The 12269-nt window shown below is 41.9% G+C and overlaps 1 long non-coding RNA gene across 1 annotated transcript in view; it reads left to right on the top strand.

Annotated features, from left to right (window-relative positions):
* LOC132598053 (uncharacterized) overlaps positions 1-10530 on the top strand; it is a 114652-nt gene extending 104122 nt beyond the window's left edge. The window contains exon 3 of the long non-coding RNA XR_009565658.1: positions 10471-10530. This is a non-coding gene — a long non-coding RNA (uncharacterized lncRNA). The remainder of the gene's footprint in view (positions 1-10470) is intronic.
* The last annotated feature ends 1739 nt before the right edge of the window (positions 10531-12269 follow it).

Here is a 12269-nt window from a genome sequence, read left to right on the forward strand (position 1 = left end):
ATTAAATAGTTGCCTGTTAGCTTGATACAATGGATAAAGCTGACAAATGAATCTGCAGGTGTGCATGGTGCTAGAAGGGATGGGAGAGGATGGAAACCACTGCAGCATAGTCTTTTTTTCTTTACTCCTGTTCTGAAGGGAGTAAAAAGTACTATTCTACTATCAGAAGAATAGTAAAAGTTATTGGACCATATTTGGAGGCATTCTGGGGACAGATCTTAATTCAAGTCCCCCTTGTTTAGTAGCTGAGGTCCTTGGGACTGTCATTTAGTCTTCCGGGCAGTTTTCTAATCTGAATGGAGACCATACAACCTCTCTCCAGAGCTGTTGTGATGTGCTCAGTAACTGCTGACGCTTCTTCCTCCTGGCCCTTGTGCTTGCTTAACTTTCAAGAGAGTGAATGGACCTAGACTTACAGAGTCTTCCTCCTTTAACCTGATTTGCTGATCTGAAAGTACACAGGTCAGGTTTCTCTGATCCCCAAGACTGGAATCACTCCAGAAATAACTCCTGTGTTCTCACCTGCCCCAATCTCCCAGCTGTTCTTGCTGGAACAAAGTTACTGTCCCAAGTGTCCTTCTTCTAGCTCTGTCCTAGGCACTACTCAGAGCAATGGTGGTCAGTATGGACACATGTTCCCCATCCACCCTGAGACACGTGCTCTTTCCCATGAAACCTGGAAGGTTTCAGCGTCCTCCTTAATGTCACGTCCAGGTAGCCACTACCAATGGATCTGAGTTGGTGTCCAAGTTGAAGCTTTAAGTTGAAGCCAGTTCTCTGTCCTGACCTAACAGCCCTACAGGAAGAAAATTTACAGCACACAAATTTGAACACAAAGATCTTGACTCAAAGATGATCACACAAATATTTTTACCTTCCTTTTTACACTAGCACAGAGAGATTAAATGTTACTCAAGATCTTAAATTGGTTTCAGAACCAGGGCTAAAATTTGGGGCTCTTGACCTCAAAATTAAGGCTCCTTTTAGTTTAGGTTTTCGATTTTTGCTTATGAAAGTGTTGTCTCCCTGGAAACGGGTGGCTGCAGGAAACAGTGAGTTTGAAGTCTTCATGGAATTATCCAACTACAGACTGTATGACAGTGGGGTGAGGGTGTTATGAGGACATGCAAACATCAACTGGGATGTTGGATTACATCGTCTTTAAGATGTCTTCTGGGCCCCTGATTCTGAGATTCTCCTTACAATGTCACTCAAGAATGCAATTTCCTAAACATCACATGTCTCAGGAAGTAAGTTCCATGTCTGGGGCTCATTTGTAATTAGACATTCAAGACCCTAAATGACATTTCGGTCAATTAAGTTTTGTCTGGTTTCATAAAACACATTTAGTGCTTCTGACCATGTCAGTACATTTGCTCATTATAAGGTTATTAGTAGACTTGTGGAAATTATGAAATTTGGAGAATAAGAATCACTACATAAATACCTAATGTTTTACAAAGTCAAGGCACTCCTAAATGCATGACCAGATATCGTGTCTCTTTTTTTTTTAGGTAGGAAAGAAATCTTACTCATCTGAATATCCTTTTTAAAAAGGATCTATAAGAAAGTTGACAATTTAAGATAATTCTACAATACGAAATTTCAACAGTGCACATCTGTCCACTTCTGACAACAATGCATGTTAAGTAGATTTTCAGGTTTTCTTTTTTTTTTATGGGTATCAAAGTGATGTTCTTATTGAACCTTAAAAGCCATAGTAAGCCTCTCTTGTCTCCTACCTTCCCCTTCAGCGCTGTAAATCTAACTTCTGCCTGTCCTATTGTTCAGAAAAAAGCAGACATATTGTGCTGATTGCTATTAAATTAAAGCAGAAAGGGAGAGACACAAATGTGGAAGGCCATCTTACCAGCAGGGATACCACTATCTTTTATTTTGCATTTTGGGAGGGTCAGAAAGTCATGACAGGCATCTGACCTCTGATAACCTCTTTGGTGCTTCTGTGTGCAGTTTTGGGGGGAAGAACTTAATTAAATACAATTGAATTTCCCTGCTAACATTGCCACTGAAAGGACTCCTTTTAGATGGCTTGGTGTTTGCTGGTGAGGAACAAACAAAGATGCTTCTTTTGTTCCTTAAAGAAAAGTTAGCATATGTTAGTTAAGGATTTGTGATTTCTTTTGACTAGACTGGCAGGTTCCTAAAAATTCAATGAGCCTTCTGAAATGGTACCCACAATAAAAGATGAAACATATGACTAACTAAAACCCTAACTTTTCTTATTCCTGATAGTTATTGTTAAGGCTAATATTTTTAAGAGTCTACTATATTTATTTGTACTCAAATAAAGATTATGATCATAGATTTATAATGAGGCTACTAATATTTGGCCACACAATGTATAAGTTGTCCATCTCCTGGATTCTCCGGTCACCAGAGGAAGAGAACTGGAAGCAGATGAATTTTTAGTGCTATATGTTAGGAAACTGTTACAACAGGTGTTGATGAAGAATACACAATTTTTGGTTGTGAGCAGTTTATTATTATGCATATTAATTGTTGAATAAGAAGCTTGTCTGTAAGTTATACTTTAATAAAAATCAATAATTACATAAATATGTGGGTTAGAAATCCATTTTCCCATTGTTATTCTTGAAATCAGCAGCTAACCATTAGAAACGGAGGAATCAATTTTATAATTATGACATATGGAAAGAATAGGTTATTTTATTCAAGTTTGAGTCTTAGTGTTTATTTTAGGAGGAATTAGGTTTACATCTTCTTACATTCAAAGAATCTTTTAATCCTGAGATGATTTTTTTTCCTTGAAGAGAGGATTAGAATAAGGAATTGATGCTTTTGAATTTAAAGTTGACTATTGTGTGTTAAGCCTGCTTCCTCACCTCCACACCCCTTCCTCTATTTCTAAGCTTTCCCAGGTCTCTCTAATTATTTAGGGGGGAAAGTCAACACTTGACCCTGTTACCCCGTCTGGTTTCTGTCTCATCTCTTGTTTTCTATTCACGGTTAAACTCCTAAGAGTAGTGTGTACTGCACTTACGGCTCTTGCGTCTGCTTCACTATCTTTCTGGAATCTAGTTTTTACGTTCAGCCCGGGGCCACATCCTGTGTATCCCAGCTGAAGGCGCCCACATCAGGGCCACCATATAAGGGCTAGAAGAGTGTACCCGACACAAGGGCTCCAGGCCAAGGGGATAAGTGGAGGCTGAAATTCAGGCCCATTTGCTGGTGAAACCAAGTACTGTCTTGGGGCTGTGTCTGTCCAGAGGGGGGCGGTTTTGTTTTGTTTTGTTTTGTACTTTGCCCGAAGGCTCCATATGGCTAGCTGTGGCTTTGTCAACAGTTTCCTTGGTCCAATCTCAGCCTTTGCTGCCTGATCTTATTCTTCAAAATCTAGACCTTTTAAAAGATAATAAATAAGCATGTGGTCAGGAGGGAAATCATTCATTTTTTTAAGGGTCCGCAGTTCTTTACCAACCAGTGTCAGCCCAAGGCAGTTAAAATCTTAAATTACCATGCGATTGGGATGAATTATGTTTTCTGTTTATTGAGCAAAATGCTAATTGAGGGAAGGAAAATTCAAGGCTGGAATCCTTATGGAAAATGTAATGTCAACCTCTCGCCAGATCACTGGCTGCCTCATACCCCACAGCCCAGTCCCACTGAAACACTCATACGAGAGACCCCAGAACATAGTGAACTAACACAGGCTTGGCTACCAGGTAGGTTCATGTTGGAATCTCAGCTCCACCGCTTCCTTAGTGATTTTGCCTTGAGCTGTCACTAAATTCCCTGGGCTTCAGATTTCTCATCTACAAAATCAAGATAAAAATAGTCTCACCTCTCTGTAGTTCTTTGGTGGAGAAATTGTTGTCGAACCCAAGTTTGTGTGCCTGACACACAGTGAGGCCCAACAAACCCAAAGGTCAAGATTTTGCAGTGGAGAAAGGTTTATTGCCAAGCAAGGAGAATGGGGTAGCTCACGCTCAAAAGACCTGAACTCTCCGATAGTTTTCAGGGAAGTTTTTATGGGCAAAATCTGTGGGGAGGTCTGCAGGATATATGACCTTCCTCTGATTGCTTGGTGGGGAGGTAACAGGGTGGTGTTCCAGGGATCTCAGTCCTCAGCCTTCTGGTTCACCCAGTCTGAGTTTCACGTGTTAGTTCCCATCCTCCACCTGGGTGGGGGCCTTAGTTCCTGAAGACGGCTCAGAGATGCGTATCGGATTGTTATGTAAATCCCTTGAGGAGGAACCAGGACCCTGCCCCGTGGCTGCACTACTGTTTCTTGACGGCTTTTCTTTGTTTATGCATTCCCTCACTCCTCTAATTAGTAACTTTTTGAATCTGCCCTTTGGAACTCAGGGAAGGTCTAGGAAGCTGAAATCTTTTTCCTACAGACAAGAAACGGGGGGACACAGAAAGGCTTTTGTATCCAGGAGGGCCCCATAAGGTTCTGCTCAGTTTCATATTCAGGGAGTTATTGTAGGGACACACCTGCTATTTTATTTGGGGTCAGAATGCTCTCCTGGTGTAGACATTTTTCCATGCTGATCCTCTGCTAAGGACATTCTTACTTCCTCTTCTTCGGGTAGATGATTTTTTGCTCCTGCTTCAGTATTCAGCTCAGCTGACATCTCTTCCAAGAAGTGTTTCCTGATAACTTTTAACTTGTTTAAACATTCTTCTCTTTAGCTCTGGGTCCGGAGCTCCCCCAGTACCCTATGCATCCTTTTATCATAGCTCTTATCCTGCCGTGTGGTAACCCTGTTGGGGGAGCACCATGGAGACTACGACTCATTTATTTTTACATCCTCAGTACCTCACATAGCGCGTGGCATATCAATAATTATTTGGTAAACTGAATTGTCTGGATGTCAACAACTGGAGAAGTGGACCAAAAAGCTATGGCAGCTGGGAGCTGTGTATTAAGGAGGAGTGGTAACTAAACCACTTAACTTGTGTCTTTCATTTGTAATGGGTATTCATTCTTTTAGTGCTTAATTTCTGGTCCATACACTTTCCAGGTTTCTTCTTGGAGAGGAACTGATCTATTTCCAAGGCTTCAGTTACCTCTAGTCCTGAGCTTACAACCTTTTAAAACCAGCTACCTGCTACAGTGATCAGTACATAACTACCTTGCTGTATGGAAATCAGTGTTGCCTGGGAGCTTGTTATATTGATATAAAAGCAGAATCTCAGGCCCACTATGGACCTTCTGAATCAGGATCTGCATTTTAACTAGTTTCTTAGGTGATTCGAATGCACTATAAAATGTAAGAAGCACTGGATTAGTAGTAGGTGCCTTAAGAATAGTGTATTCCCTGAATTTCCTGATACATTTCTTTATGAAGACTTAGGAAATGGTATTGGGACTGTTGCAAAGAGAATGAAATATTGATGAAGTCTTGGTCAAAATCAGGAAGTAATTTTCTGACCAAGAAAATCTCAAATGAAACACTCCATATTAGGTTAGAACTAGGTAGATGGTCTAAATGTTTCAAATGGTTGTAAACAAGTGAGAAATGAGTTTTTCAGTTTAATGTCTTGATCCTCTGCCTGGAAATAAAATGTTTATCTTTTTAAAGTGAGGCCACATGTCTTGAAAGAAATGCACACACCCCGTCATGTCAGACACATTTTTTTTTAAATTTGGTAGCAGTTAAATGACCTATGTAAGGATTTCAGAAGCTATCTCCTGGTTTCCGTTTTCTGTTCCAATCCGGAGGCAAAACAAGTATTTGTTTTTACCATAGTGGATACCCAAGCACATTGCAAATGTTTCCACAAAGCCATCTGCCCGTTAAGGATCCCCCTGGGAACCGTTCTTTTGGTTACCAACCCTCAAGCGCCTATAACCCCTATTTGCAAAGTATTTGTCAGATGGGGAGGGCTCATGAATCTTCAGCTTTTTTTTTTTTTTTTTTGCGGTACGCGGGCCTCTCACTGCTGTGGCCTCTCCGGTTGCGGAGCACAGGCTCCGGACGCGCAGACGCAGCGGCCATGGCTCACGGGCCCAGCTGCTCCGCAGCATGCGGGATCTTCCTGGACCGGGGCACGAACCCGTGTCCCCTGCATTGGCAGGCAGCCGCTCAACCACTGCGCCACCAGGGAAGCCCTTCAGCTCTTTTTGAGGAGGATGCTCAACACCCCTGTTAGGAAAACTTTGTCCCCTGCTCAGACCTTCGGGTGCATCTGAAGACTCCAGTGCAACCATCCTATTACAACCCGAGGAAAGCAAAAAAATAAATAAGTACACCCAACCAGCACCTCTGTAATATTTCTTGTATGACTATTGTAGGATCGAAAATTCTGATAATATGCAACTCTTGTTTTGAATTGTGAATGTATTTTTGGAGCAAAGTTTCTGTTTATGAATGCTGGGACCACATGGAATTTTGTGTCTCCTTTCTGCTCTCTAACCAGTTCCAGGATGGTTTTTCCCTGGGGATCACCTTTATTTTCCCTTCTCTCCTCCTTTTTAAAAGTAGCCCCTAAATGCATTTAATGGCTGACCATTCATGCCATGTGCTAACTCGAATAAAAAAGCTATAGTCAAGCACTGTTTTGGAAACTCAAGTTACAGAATTGCGAGTGACAGAGACCTGGTAACTACATACTGAGATGCAGGGGCTGGCCAAGGACCTGATTGAGGATTCAGTTTTTACGCTTCACACATCTAATAGGTAGTTCAAGAATGTAGAGTCTGTGTGCCTGTGCATGTGTGTGCATGCCCACGTGCACAGACAGAACAAAAACTTGAACTCTCTGCCACAGGCCACCTGTTTTCACACCATTGTGGTTACAAAAGGGTTTTTTTTTTCATTCTTTCTTTTTTTAATTAGCTAAGCTGTCCTATTTTTTCAGTAACTTGCCTCTTCTCTAACATATGGGCTGGAACCGTATTTCTTTTCATTAGACCTGGGCCTTATTTATCATTTACACCATACTTTTGCCTTTCTCTTTCATTTTGAAAGAAAGAGAGGTTCTTCTATTATTTTAGAGCAAAGCACCTCTGGTTTATGTGGCGACTCTTGTGGCTTTCTAAATGCACTTGATTTAGCTTTCAATGTGTAATTACTGCCAAACAAGTTAATTGCTTTATAAGTGTCCAAAATTCCCTGGTTTAATTTTGCTTTCATTTACCAACCTTCATTATACATCCACTCTTCAACATAAACACAAATGATTGTTAATGAATGCCTAATGCCATATTCATTAGAAAATCAGGTTAATGACTGGCAATGAATATCCCAGTTACTTTATTCTTTCAAGCCTTTTTTTTTTTTTTTTTGCTTGTTGATTACAATAGCTTTTTTGTTTACCAAAAAGTTCTACCTGCATTCTAGGCTTGCTTAAAAGTTCAAGATGGAGCTTTTCTAAGGTATCAGATAACCCCATCCCTGATTCTTCTTTCTTCTTGCAGCTGCCTTTACCCTTTGGAAAGAGTCTACTATTAGAATGAAACAGAATGCACAAGATTTCCTCAGACTGTTGGCTATCGTGATGGCTTATTGTTTGGAGAGCAGACATCTCAGGACCGCTGTGTACCTATGTTCAGGTGGTGCACTGAACAACCTCAGGGGGCATTGTTTGCATTGTACACTCTGTGAATGATAGCACTCGGTTGTTCCATCTACAACCTGCAGAGCTCTGAGCAGTGGTGCTGAGAAATCTCCATTGATTTGAGAAACACGTCAGAGCAGTGTGGTTTGGGAGAGCATTCAGTGCTTGGTGCTGACCACCCTGGGCAAGGGTTACCTACGCAGAACAAAAGCAGATGTGTGAAGCAATGTGGGGGAGGACTGAGATGCATGTGACGGAACTGGGCCTGACTCTCCATCTGATGATTCTTGCTTTGTGAATGAGATTCCTTTTCCTCCCTGAAGACATGGGGTTGCTTTCTCAGTCAAACCTGAGAGTTGGACTTGGAAGACCACGTGGGCTCATACCTGAATATAGGATTATGGAGTGGACCTGGGAGTCCAGACTGGGAAATGAGATCGCTGGCTTGTCACTGCATGTTTGCGTGGTCTTGAGCATTTTCCTCATCTATTCAGTGAGAATGTTAGTGATTTAGGATCCTTTTCAGTTCTTATACTCTGTGACTCCTTTTAGGATCATGGGAGAATCCACCTGTATTCTTTAAACCCACTGATTGGAGGCTTACCTCGTACCCCGGTACAAAGTTGATGTCAGGGATCAGGTAGCTCCAATCCCTGATTCTTCCTTTACTTTGTAAAATTAGATTCTTCCTTTATTGTGTAAAAGACACATTTCCTGACCTCACGGGAAGACAGACGAGTGTGGCTCACATGTGCGCAGCTGTACTTGCCAGTGTGGTATGTTCACAGTACCACTCAATTTCAGTGCTATGAAAGCCTTTTAGGCCCCTCCCCCCAGTGGTTTCCTCCAGTCATTTTACCTTTCTTCTTCCACCTGGAACATCCTTCTACTTCTCTTGTCATATTCCTTCAGTCTTGGTACTTGGATCTCAGAGATGCCATTGTCTCTTCTTCCAGTTTTGTCCAAGTCTCTGTAATCCACACTCCTTGGCTCCCCAGATGCCTGGATCCCATGTATCTCTCCTTTGTAACATTTAGTATCATTGCAAATTTGCCTTTATTTGTGTGATTCTCTGTTGACTATCTCCTGCTTTGGACTCTAATCACCTTGAGGAGAGGAAGTGGTGGACTCACCATTGGTTTCTTCAGTATGTAGATATATGCTTATGACCTGGTCATAGCTCTCTTGGGGTCCCTCCTTCTTGACACCAGGCTACCTAGGCCAATAAAAGGCTGAGGCACTATATTAGCAAATGTTGACCAACAAAAAGTCAAGGACCTTGAGGACTGTGACTAACCAAACAAACAAAAAGCATCAAATTGAAAAGTAGAAATATGGGGCTTCCCTGGTGGCGCAGTGGTTGAGAGTCCGCCTGCCGATGCGGGGGACACGGGTTCGTGCCCCGGTCCAGGAAGATCCCACATGCCGCGGAGCGGCTAGGCCCGTGAGCCATGGCCTCTGAGCCTGCACGTCCGGAGCCTGTGCTCCGCAACAGGAGAGGCCACAACGGTGAGAGGCCCGCGTACCGCAAAAAAAAAAAAAAAAAAAGAAGTAGAAATATGAAAATAAATCCTGATACGGTCTTTTTAAGGTTTGGTATTTTAAGTAAAATTACAAGGCTCCCTACCATTGTCATATCCTCAAGGGTGCCTTTCCTGACCTCCCCAAATGAACCTACTATATCTATTGTATATTTGTTTCAGTCAGGTTTCTGCTATGATAATTTTGCATAACAGTTCCAAAATCAGTAGCTTTTCATCAGCGGCATCCAGTTTTTATTCATGTTTGCAGATCTGTGAGTTGGCTAAGGCTCTGCTAGCCTCAGCTGGGATTGGCTTGAGGCTGTGGGTTAGGTTTGAATCTATTACATTTGTCTCCTCCTATAGCTGTCTCCACCAGTAGCTGCCTGGAGCAATATTTTTTGTTTGTTTGTTTTTCTTACTAAAACAGAAATGCAAGAGGCCAAGCCAAACCCTGTGTGTACATTTAAAACCTCTGCTCATGTCAAGCTTGTGAACATGTCATTGGCCAAAGCAAGTCATGGCGACTGGCTCAGCATCAGTGGGACAAGGAAGCATATTTCCTTTCCTCAAGTGGGAGGTACTTCAAAGTCACATGGCAGAGGGTGTAAATGTTTAATTCCATTTCATCCTAATACATCACAGTGTTCTTAAAATTCTTTATCTCTCTCATTCATAACATTTGTCACAGTTGAAAATTTACATTTATTTGTATAATTCTGTAGTTACTACCCAAGTCTTCCTCTGGACTTGTATCTGTCTTCCTCTGGAATTGTATCTGTCTGGCCTCACCATTGTTCCCCTAGAACCCTGAACAGCATAATGGACAATATCAGGCACTCAGTGACTGAACAGCCATTGTTTGAATTTGTTTTATTGAAGAATAATTGATTTACACTATTAATTTCAGGTATACAGCATAAGGATTCAATATCTTTACAGATTATACTCCACTGAAAATTATTACAAGATAATGACTGTAATTCCCTGTGCTATGTCCCTGTTGCTTATCTATTTCATACATAATAGTTTGTATCCCTTAATCCTATACCCCTAATTTGCCCCTCTCCCATCCCTCTCTCGGTCGGTAACCACTAGTTTTCTATATCTATGGGTCTGTTTCTGTTTTACATATACTTTCATTTGTATTATTTTTTAGACTCTACATATAAGTAATGTATAGTATTTGTCTTTCTCTGTCTGACTTATTTCACTAAGCATAATATTCTCTAGGTGTATCCACATTGCTGCAGATGGCAGAATTTCATTCTTTTTCATGGCTGAGTAATATTCCATAAAAAAGAATAGCTTCTGATCTGCCCCCAGATCAACTCAGGAATGGAAGTATATCTTTGTGAGAATTATTGGAGTGATTCTAAATGCCTTGTTTCAAATCTTTCAGAAATCCTTCTGCTGTATTTCCATTGTGAGAAGTGCAACCCTGTGGGAGAGAAGGATATCTCATGCAAACGTGAGTAAGTGGAGTGCTCTTGTGCAGGACTGTGTCCATTGTGTCATCATTTGGGGTTCAGTTGCTTGATACATAAGATTTGTTCCTTCATTTAAAAATGTATAACTGGTGAAAGATTTGTTTTTTAGATTTCAAAATAAGGAGAATGCTAAAAGACATTTCCCATAGAACTTTGGATCCCTGTTTGAGAATCATTCTACCCCTTTCTCCTTTACACACAGATATGTACACTGAGAAAAAACTGTATCACTAATCTGATGAGGAAGTATAGAAAGGCAGTGCTTATATGTGGTACAGCATACAGGAAAGAGGGCAATGATTTCATCTTAGCATAATCAATAAGAAGAAACAACTGAATTCATCAAGAAAAAGGCTGACGTGTTAGTAGAATTCTTCCCCAGCCCACCTTGTACTCACTGGTTGCTAATGATCCGCTCTTGGGGAGAGCAGAAGTGAATGTTTATCCTGCAGTGTGCATATGCATGTCTGTAAACGGCTGTGATGTGCACATGGAGATGGTCGCCATGGCTGGCCTGTCCAGTTGTCATGGAGCTGTGGTAGCTTTCCAGGTTTAGTCCCACCAGAGCTTGTTTACAAAAGCAGGATTGGGAAAAAAAGCACCTTTCGGGCCAACACCGAAATTTACATCCTAAGGGCTCTAATTGCCTTCATTTCCTTCCTAGTTACATGAAGAGAATGGCAATGTCCTTTAGAGAGGACCAGAGAGCTCAGTGACACTGATGAAATCAGAAAGTCCCAAGCCCATGGGGAGGGGGCGATTCTAGTGTTATCTTCCATAGTCTCTACTTTCCAGAACTTGTGGGCAAAATTGCTCCAAGTTACTGCTTGCTGAAAAGAATCATATGGTGACTGGAAATAGAATTCAAGAGTAGAAATCAAGAGATGTAGAAAATCACACGTTAAGATGAAAGAAAAAGGCCAACTGTGGGAAGATGCAAAACATGACCTGGTTGAAAAATGTGACCTGGTTTTCTATAGCGCTAAAACCCAGAAATATAGCTAAATAAGGCATCTACAAGATGCTGTTTCATTAGTTATTTTTCCATTTGGACTTGGAGTAATTGATTTCTTAAGAATCCTCGCAATTAACGGATTCCATGACTCCCAGCATGGACTTTGTTGTGGAGAAAATGGACTCCAGTGAAGTACCCTTATTGCTACCACTCCACCATTCATACACAGGCCCTGAGAGGTCAAGGCTTCATGAGAGGGGACCACAGGTCCACTCACTTGGCAAAGAGTGAAGCAGGTGACAGTGAGAGCCGTATGTTGCTAATTAGCTTATGCCACAGCCATACAGTGCCTCTCAGGCTCAGACAGGTGCCACCTGGGTACCACCTGCCCCTCCTTTCCTCAAGGTGTGGACCGGGAAGGAAGTGCAGTCCTCTGTGAACTCAGGGGCTTGGCATCAGCTGGATCCTCTTTCGAATTGTTTTATCCCTTCCCTTTTCTTGTTTCCCCCTTTCTGCTCCTTTTCTTTCTCTTTCTCTGTGTGTTTGTGTGACTTTGGAGGAATTATAGAAGTGGGACTAAAAAATTTTAAGATGTATGTCTTTAAAAGACTTTCCGGGGCTTCCCTGGTGGCACAGTGGTTGAGAGTCCGCCTGCCGATGCAGGGGACACGGGTTCGTGCCCCGGTCCGGGAAGATCCCACATAGCGCGGAGTGGCTGGGCCAGTGAGCCATAGCCGCTGGGCCTGCGCATCCAGA

Source organism: Globicephala melas, chromosome 10 (assembly GCF_963455315.2).
Source record: "Globicephala melas chromosome 10, mGloMel1.2, whole genome shotgun sequence".
Taxonomy (NCBI): domain Eukaryota; kingdom Metazoa; phylum Chordata; class Mammalia; order Artiodactyla; family Delphinidae; genus Globicephala; species Globicephala melas.